Raw genomic sequence first — 10,096 nt, 5'->3', positions numbered from 1 at the left:
CATCTTGCAGACTCTAAAGCTCGGGCTCTGTAATTCTGGCGCCTGGGCTTAGCTGCTCCTTGGCATGTGGAATCGTCCCGAACCGCAGATCAAACACATGTCTCCTGCATTAGCAGGCAAATTCTTACCACTGTGCCAGCAGAGAAGTCCAACTCACTCTTCTGATTGAGGGCGTGCATGCTCAGTAACTTCAGTTGTGTCTGACTGTTTGCAACCCTGTGGACTTAGCCTGCCAGGCTCCTCTGTCCTCCAGATTCTCCAGGCAAGAATCCTGGAGTGGGTTGCCATATTCTCCCTTCTCCAGGGCATCTTCCCAATCCAGGGATCGAACCCATGTCTCCTGCATTGCAGGCAGATGCTGAGCCACCTGGGAAGCCGCTTCTGATTTGTAAAATGTGCTTATAAAATGGCACATGGACAGAGTATATTTACAGAATGGAGGTACAGTGTATGGCTCTGGACCAAAGTAAACTAACCAGCCTTTATATAAATTGAGGCTGGGACCTTGGCCTCCAAGCTCAGGATTTTAAAGCAGTCTGCAAGAAATGCAACTAAATGAGAAAGATACACTTTTTCTGCTTCTAAAAAATTTACCCTTATTGCAAAACTGATTTTTATTACATACCCAAATTAGATTCACTGTAGCTGAATTCACTGTGCCGGGCTTTCTATATAGAGTCACTGGTATTCAGTCAAGGGCTGGCCTCTGGCAGCAGGCCAGCAGTAAAGGGCCGGGAGCAGAAGGGCAAAAGTAATTTGACCTCCTCCCCGTGCTGTGATGCCCACTGCATTGGCTTGACCCCTTTCAGCTGCGATTTCACTTACCAAACAAGGCCGATTTAGGAAGACGTTTGGAGGGCCAAGCAATGACTGCTAGAGGTTTCAGTCCTTTTTACTTTTTGGCTGTAGGTAAAGAAGATAAAGGTCTCCAAGAGGGATACCAACTCAGAGTGAGTTAGCCAGTTCTTCATGGCTTTGAGGACGTTGGATTCTTACTGTTTGTTTGTTTTATAAAGACTGTCGTTAACTTCAAACTCATGGAGTCCAAGGACACTGCCCTTCTGGGTAAGTTAGTGTCTCTGGCTGATAAGTCATGACTGGCTGTCTGGGCTAAATGGTCCCACGTGTCTTGGACACGTCTGAAACCACTCTAGTGCCTGACTATGCCAGGTGGCACAAAGTGGCTTGGGCGCTGGCCTATCCTGCGTGACTGTGTGACTGTGACTTCAGAAGGAACGAGCACCAACGTCTGTGAGTACAGAGTAGCTGTAGCACAACCAGGAATAAAAGCATGCCAGATATCCCCAAGAGGTCAAAATCTTTCCTATCCACCTTCAATAGAAGGATCATAACGTCAGAGACTCCCTTAAAACCTCATTGGGTCTGACGATGGGTGAAGACTGGGTTTCATTTCTAATTGCAACCACCCCTGACCCTGGTCCAAGGCCCCCATTAGGTGATTTTCCAGGCAGTGGAGTCTGAACTGACCTTTTGAGCCTGAGGACACCTACCATCAGCTTCCTCCCACTATTAGCTATTAGTTGTAATTGTTAACTTTTGTAACAAGGTCTAAATTTTCTAAGAGTGGGAGCTGGGGCTAGAGAAAGGACAGGGCTGCCCTTGAGAATTTTGTTGATAACTTAACATTGGACAGTTGAGTACCCCAAATTCCTTAGCTTAGAACATTGCCAAAGCCAATTCTTTGACACTACGAACTCCAGGGGCTTCCCTGGTGGCTCAGTGGTAAAGAATCTGCCTGCTAATGCAGGAGACACAAGTTTGACCCCTGGGTCAGGAAGATCCCCTGGAGGAGGAAATGGCAACCCACTCCAGAATTCTTGCCTGGGAAATCCCAGGGACAAAGGAGCCTGGCTGGCTATAGCTCGTGGAGTTGCAAAAACTTTTACACAACTCAGTGACTAAACAACAACAAGGAACTCCAGAACCTGGCTTAGCTTTATTTCTAGGTATTTGCAATCACTGATTCATCTCACCTAGATTTCCTTCTCTACTGAGAAAGTCACAGAGCAGGCCCCAGCAAGCAAGGCTGGAGTTGAGACACCCTACACGGAGCACAGCAAACCGGAGGACAGCAGGATGTCTAGGCTTCAGTCACCTCCCTGGAGGTTTTCTTTTATGCTCATGGTAATTGGATAGTTTGTCTTATATCCAGGCCTTTCCTGGGATCGTTGAGTGTGGTTATTCTCATTCGAATGAATCTATAGAAAGTCACCAGTCATAGGGCCTACACTTACTGAATTACAGATAAACACCATCCATAAACATCATTTCACAGCTTAGCTTGGAAAGTGATAATGTATAGTCCGCAGCCAGGTGTCAAAACCAAAGAGGGGAAGCATTGTGGTATTTCTAATCATTTGTCAGTGGGATGAATATAGAGATATAGATATTTTAGCCTCTTATGAATGAAAGAGGAGTTAATTCCATCCTATGAAAAGTTCTTGTTTTGTCAGCTTTGTAAGCTGAGTTATCTGAGTCTTTACGAATCCACAGAGTAAGCTGGCTACCAAAGATAGCTGAGCCACGTTTTTTTTTTTTTCTTTCACTTAATGGGATGCCCTGAATAACCCACATTGATCTTCATGATCATTTCTGCAGAAAGAAATAATGGTATCTGAAATCTTAGTTCCTCTTCACAAACTACCAAATAAGAATAAACTTGAGATGAATCTAAAAACTCAGGGCTTCGCTGGTAGCTCAATGGTGAAGAAATCTGCTTGCCAGTGCAGAAGATTCAGGTTTGATCCCTGGGTTGGGAAGTTTCCCCGGAGAAAGAAATGACAACCAACTCTAGTTCTGCTGCCTGGAGAATCCCATGGACAAAGGAGCCAGGCAGTCTACAGTCCAGGGGATCTCAAAAGAGTCAGACATAACTTAGTGACTTAAAACTATGACGACAACAAGTTTGCTTCACCAGCCCCACTCCTTGAATGCATCAGTGTTTGAGAGTTTAATTTATGTCTTTGATTGTAAGACTATTTAGAAAAGCCCAATGTCTCTCTCTGGAAAGGGTTAATTTAAAACTTGACGCCTCACAGAAACAATGAGCTGTGTTGTGGTTTCTTCAATAATTTTTCTCTATTTTTATGTGGTTAGGTAGAAAGGATATCCCATCTTCCACGAATAAGACTCCTTAGACTCACCTTTGTCAATTAAAAAAAAAAAAGCACAATGTGAGAGTAATGAGCTAAATTTTATTTGTGACAAAATGAGGACTATAGCCTGGAAGATAGCTCTGAGAAATTGCTCCAAAGAGAGGGGCGGTGGGGCATGTGGTTCAGTATATATGTGATTCTGGTGAAGGGAGAATCAAACATGCAATCAAACACATATTTTTTGCAGAAGGTTGCTGTTTGTCATAAAAAGCAGACTTCACCATGAAGGATTTAAGTGCTTCTCTAGATACAGAGAGATGCAGGAACTGGGCTCATAAAATCTTCTCCTGAAAATGTCTAACTACCTAAAGAACTGTTCTGCGAGTTCTTCCCAGAGCACAGAGTGCCTTGTTCCTGATCTCTGCCCTGAACTCCTTTCACGGAGTGTTGAAGGTCAGCAGCTGCAGTACCTCATGATTTAATCCTTGTAGAGGTAGATGGCAAGTGCCATCCTGAAGTTGGCACCTGCTTTATCCCAGTGTTGGCAAGAGGTTGTCATCAAACAAGTTCTGTTAGTAAGAGATGATGTGGTGAGTCTTTAAAAATGTTAAGAAAAAACTTAAATCCAATACAACAGCTAGTTTATTTTGAATTACAAGTGAATGACGGGTTAAGTATTTTTTTGTCACTTTCTAGACTGGACAACAACAAAAAAATGAAGGGTTAAAATCATTGAAAACGTCTAATCATTTACTCTAAGAGCAAGTGTGAAAAGCGTGCGTTAATAAATCTTACTACAGCTGTATTTCCTATCTGAGTTATGCTAGTCTGCCTTTTAAGCCTGAATTTTTAAAACTTAAAAAATTGGGGGGAACTATCTTGTCCAAATGTGCTGCTGTAACACTCAGCTAGGAAAATATATATTTATTTTTTTAAAGTAATGTCATTACCAGAAGACTTATGTCTTTCCCTTTGACAGGGAAACAGAGTGCTTATCTTCATATTTTCATAATGAAAACTCCCCAAGCTCAGGCCACTCTGGCAGATTTACAACCTTTGAGCAGGAGAGCTGACAGGCATTTTAATATGAAAGGAGATATGATGTCTTTAATGTACAGTGATGTCACTTCTAACGAGGGAGAAGCTGCCTTCTGCAGCACCATCACCATAACAAGGGCGACCTGGCTGCCTCGAAGGGGACCTTCTCACCTAGAGAAAGGTCACAAACAAGACGGAAGGAGGGGACTCTCCCGATTTAGGTGGAAGGGCACCCTGAGAGATCCTGGGCACAAGCCTATTGTGAGTGTGCTTTCGCTGCCGGAAGTTGAACTGTCTAGACAGAGCTGACCTTGAGAAGGGAAAAGGTAAGGCCTGATGCTAAAAGGGTAATGAAAATCCTCCGGGGAGTGTTAATGTGAAAGCTGGATTGCCTGTTGACCATCATCTCCCCCCTCTCTCCTATCCGGCAGAGGTCTCATTGCTTGGAAGTGATATTGACAGCCCCTCTGTCCTTAGGAGGCTGCCTGATTATTGTGCCTGGAGGAATGATAGTAAGCAAATGCCAGAAACTTGCAATCTTTTATTTGCAAATGAGGCCTTAAAGGTGCAGCATTTGGTATAGAAAAGACTGGTTATGGTTTTGCAAAGAGCTTTGCTCTCTCAGAGGGTGATATTCAGATGTCCTTGTCTTAAGTCCTCTAAGGCAGGGGTCCCCAACCTCCAGGATCTAATGCCTGATGATCTGACGTGGAGCTGATGTAATAGAATAAAGTGCACAATAAATGTAATGTGCCTGAATCATCCCCAAACCACCTCCCAACCTCCCACTCCCACCATCCGTGGCAAAATTGCCTTCCGTGAAATTGGTCCCTGGTGCCAAAAAGGTTGGGGACCACTGCTCTAATGAACACTGCTACTCTCTCCTGATTGAGCTGGAAGGATTTTTATCAAATCATCTGAGAACTGCTACATTGCTACATCCAACTTACCTGGGAAAGAGGGGAAAAGGCCTCCTGCAAGCTGCTTCCTGTGTAATTCCAAAAGCACCCTCCACCACATTGGAGAAGAAGCTGCTGCGTGGTTATCTGGGAAAATCTTAATAATCCAAAAATGGGGAGGCTCTCACTATTCAAATAAGCTTTCATTCGTCAAGCAAAATTTCTGGAAGTCTGAGGGTTAACTTAAGAACTTAGAAGGTTTTGCCAGCTCAGAGGGTAGCTGAGCATTTAAAATTTGCCAGTGCAATTAAACGTACTTCTTTTTAATTAAACATAGGCACCTTAAGCCATCTACACTCTCAAAATTAAGTACCAAAGATTTATCGTGTAAAAGAGCCAAATAGTAAAGGCAAGGGTCAGAACTGACCGATATCACAAAGGACTATAATTTTTTTAAATATGTTATTATCTAATTAATTTTACTGCAGTGAAGCAGTGGTTATGAGCCTGGGCAGGCAGTCCTGGGCTGGGTTCTGTCTCTGCCACTTGCAAGTTATATGATTTGGAAACTGAATTTCTTTTGGCCTCAGTTTCATTATATGTGAAGTGGGAATAATTGTTTTACCTACCTCACAGTTTCTATAAGAATTAATTAAGATAATCAATGAAAACCACTTGCCACTATGTCTAAAGCATGGTTAAGCACTCAATAAATGCTAGCCTCTGTCACTACTGCTACTATTATTTAAAAAATTAAATATTAATTCTAATAAATTTTATTTGATTGTTAGATAATGAAATAAGTTAAATTGTTTAAATATTCATCACAATTAAAATAAGATAAATATAATAACTATCCTAATTAAAATAAAATCAATATCCATATTAGTCATGTTGTTGCAGGAAGGGGGACCCCTTCCAGGGCCTGAAACTGGGCTCTTGTCTAACACTCGGAAATGAATTGTCTAAGGAGACACATGTGCTGACAAAGCAAGAGATTTCACTGGGAAAGGGCGCCCGGGTGGAGAGCAGGAGGGTGAGGGAACCCAGGAGAACAGCTCTGCCACATGGCTCACAGTCTTGGGTTTTATGGTGATGGGATTAGTTTCCGGGTTGTCTTCAGCCAACCATTCTGAGTCAGAGTCCTTCCTGGAGGTGCATGCCTTGTTCAGCCAGGATGGATGCTAGAGAGGATCCTGGGAGGTGGTCGGACCTGTGGTGTCTCCTTTTGACCTTTCCCGAACTCTTCTGTTTGGTGGAGGCTTATTAGTTCCGTGTTCCTTATCAGGACCTCCTATCATAAAACAACTCATGCAGATGGTTACTATGGTGTCTGGCCAGGGTGGGCGGTTTCAATCAGTGTGCTTCCCCTAACAATGGGTCTTGAACTAAAATCTAATTTGTAATATTTCAGAATATATAAAATTAACTGATGTGTATAGTTTGTAGTGGGAATTTTCTTCTTCACATCTTTTTCTTCGAGCTCAAATAACTACACATGACCATAGGTCCAGGGACTACTGGTCCTTGGATGACAGACTTGACATAAACATGTGCACTCATTCACATATTACTGGTGGTTACTACAGCATATACCTCACCTCCCACCCACATGCTCCTCTAAGCCAGTGGCTCTCAAACTCTGATGTGCAGAAGAGAGTCAGATGAGTGTATTATTAATGTAGACATTCTGGTTTGGTAAACTTGGACAAAGATCTAGACATGCACAATTTTAATAGGTAGCCTATTGATTGAAGGCAATGGCACCCCACTCCAGTACTCTTGCCTGGAAAATCCCACGGACAGAGGAGCCTGGTAGGCTGCAGTCCATGGGGTTGGTAGGAGTCGGACACGACTGAGTGTCTTCACCTTCACTTTTCACTTTCATGCATTGGAAAAGGAAATGGCAATCCACTCCAGTGTTCTTGCCTGGAGAATCCCAGGGACAGGGGATCCTGGTGGGCTGCCGTCCATGGGGTCACACAGAGTCAGACACAACTGAAGTGACTTAGCAGCAGCAGCAGCAGCCTATTGATTCTGAAGTGTGGTACATAGGGGTCCTAATAGCTCACCAGAGAATGATGCCCTGCCTCCCACTTGTCAAGAGTGAGAGGATGGACTTCTGGAAGGATATGTAGCTTGTTTATTCTTTCTTGGTAAGACTTATATTGTCTTCTGCTTAGCAGGTAACTTCAACTCTAGAGAATTGAAGTGGGCCAGGTGAAGGCCAGAGAGAAGAGACAAGACAGATGATTTCTCAGGCCACCTCTTCCCTGTGACCTAAGGGAAAGAGATGAATGAATTGTTGATGTTTCACTGAAGTAGGAGAAGAAATGAGGACATGGTTGGAACCTTGGCACAATATTTGTGGCTGTGCACATGGCTGGAGCATCTTTTGTTGCCACCTCTTATTTTTTAAGTGCGATAGGAGATCAGTTCAGTTCAGTTCAGTTCAGTCACTCAGTCGTGTCCGACTCTTTGCAACCCCATGAATCGCAGTACACAGGCCTCCCTGTCCATCACAAACTCCCGGAGTTTACTCAAACTCATGCCCATCAAGTCGGTGATGCCATCCAGCTTTCTCATCCTCTGTCGTCTCCTTCTCCTCCTGCCTCCAATCCCTCCCAGCATCAGGGTCTTTTCCAATGAGTCAGCTCTTCGCATCAGGTGGCCAAAGTACTGGAGTTTCAGCTTCAACATCAGTCCTTCCAATGAGCACCCAGAACTGATCTCCTCTAGGATGAACTGGTTGGATCTCCCTGCAGTCCAAGGGACTCTCAAGAGTCTTCTCCAACACCACAGTTCAAAAGCATCAATTTTTCGGTGCTCAGCTTTCTTCACAGTCCAACTCTCACATCCATACATGACCACTGGAAAAACCATAGCCTTGACCAGACGGACCTTTATTGGCAAAGTAATGTCTCTGCTTTTTAATATGCTGTCTAGGTTGGTCATAGCTTTCCTTCCAAGGAGTAAGCGTCTTTTAATTTCATGGCTGCAGTCACCATCTGCAGTGATTTTGGAGCCCCCCAAAATTAAGTCTGACAGTGTTTCCACTGTTTCCCCATCTATTTCCCATGAAGTGATGGGACCAGATGCCATGATCTTAGTTTTCTGAATGTTAAGCTTTAAGCCAACTTTTTCACTCTCCTCTTTCACTTTCATCAAGAGGCTTTTTAGTTCCTCTTCACTTTCTGCCATAAGGGTGGTGTCATCTGCATATGTGAGTTTATCGATATTTCTCCCAGCAATCTTGATTCCAGTTTGTGCTTCTTCCAGCCCAACATTTCTCATGATGTACCTATCCACAAAACAAGAAAAAACTGACCAAACAGAAAATCAACAACTGTTCTTAGATCCATCAGAGAATTGAGGTCACAAGGTATACCTCTGCCCCCAGAGTTGGAAAAGACAGACAGATAGAGACAGAGAATCACAGCTTACTGGAGCAGACGGCTTTGTGGAACCAGTGGCGGAGTCAGAGAACCTAAACTGTAATTAAATAATTGCTGGAGTCTCAGTGTGGACAAGTTGGAGAGTTAAAAATGCCAGGGGTGCCCCTTCTTAGGTGGTCTCTATGCTTTGGTGAGTTTCACCTGTGGGAGACCTACCAGTTCTCACACTGAAGAGCAGAGAGAAATCCCTTTGTGCTTCTACCAGAGGGGAGAGCAATGTAGCCATTTTGAAACTGTCCAGAACTCCTTGTTGTCGATAAGACCTGGCCTCAGGGAAACTATTTTACAGAAGCCTACACAACAGGGGTTTTACCAGAGCCTGATGACCTTGGGGTAAAGAAATACCCACCCAGCCTTCCTGTTTCATCTAAGAGGGAGAAAAAGAACAAAACTGAGAAGTCGCTGTGAAGGTCACAGCCCCAGGGTAGGGACTCGTTAAAAGACTCCGACCTCAGAGCAGGGATAGAGGCTATGTGGACACAGAAGGGGAAAGGGACGTTGGACAAACTGGGAGGGCGGCATTGACATGTATCCACCACCAGGCGTAAAATAGGAACTCGTCGGAAGCTGCTGCCCAGCACAGGCTGCTCACCCCAGCGGTCTGTGGTGACCTAGGGCGTGGGATGAGGTGGGCTGGGAGGGAGACCCAAGAGAGAAGGGAGATATGCGCTCATATAGCTGATTTATTTTGTTGTACAGCAGAAATCACCACAACATTGTAAACAATTATACTCCTACTTAAAAAAAGACCAAGACCTAATCCTAAGACCATGGAATGCTTTTCCTTCCCCCACATTTTACCAACACATCAGTAGGACTCCAGTGTAATATCAGGGGACTACATCAGAAATAACACCACACCTCAGACTTTATTTAAGAAGAAGTCTCTAGGGAAGCATGATGACATCAGAAGGGAAAGAAAGGAGGAAAAAAAAAACCATCAGAGGAAAATTTTAGCCTCTAACACCTACAGGATAGCAAACAGTAAACAGAGCATTACTCTTAGCCAGATAAACATAAAGCTTTATACGAAAGACCTATTTATTTTTTTCCATTTTATCCAGTAAATTATGTTCTTCTTTAAACAAAAAAAATTACAAGGTATACTAAAAGACAGCACACCATAAAGATACAAAACAAGCATATCCATTGCTTCTCGGCCTTTTGTCTAAGATCAAGTGTAGTATCTGTTCTTATCAGTTTAATATCTGATACATCCTCTATCCGAGGACAATATATTAAATGGAATTTTGGGATTAGGAGTTGGAATAGGAACTTGCTCTGTCCACTCCACGCATTGACCTTGTATTGCAGTACTTCCAGGAATGGTGCACCCTCCTCTTTGGGGGGAATAAAAAAAAAAAAAGCCAAGCATATCCACATTCAACTGTGGCAGAAACTTTGGAATTATCAGGCCAGTAGTTCTGAACAACTATAATTAATATTCTAAGGGCTCTGATGGAAAAGTGGACAACGTGCAAAACGAGGTGAGAAATATAAGCAGAGAGATGGACATTCTAAGAAAGAAGCAAAAGGAGATGTTAGAAATCACAACATAGTGACAGATATGAAGAATACCTTAGGCTTA

The 10,096-nt window shown here is 43.4% G+C and overlaps 1 non-coding gene across 1 annotated transcript; it reads left to right on the top strand.

The window, feature by feature from the left end:
- The first annotated feature begins 9,656 nt into the window (after positions 1-9,656).
- LOC122695968 lies at positions 9,657-9,847 on the top strand. Its single transcript, XR_006341691.1, has one exon. It is a non-coding gene; the product is annotated as a U2 spliceosomal RNA (small nuclear RNA).
- Positions 9,848-10,096: the final 249 nt, after the last annotated feature.

The sequence above is a fragment of the Cervus elaphus genome, chromosome 5 (genome assembly GCF_910594005.1).
Source record: "Cervus elaphus chromosome 5, mCerEla1.1, whole genome shotgun sequence".
Lineage (NCBI taxonomy): Eukaryota > Metazoa > Chordata > Mammalia > Artiodactyla > Cervidae > Cervus > Cervus elaphus.
The sequence above is the reverse complement of the archived record's forward strand: the minus strand, read 5'-3'. Positions and strand labels throughout refer to the sequence as shown.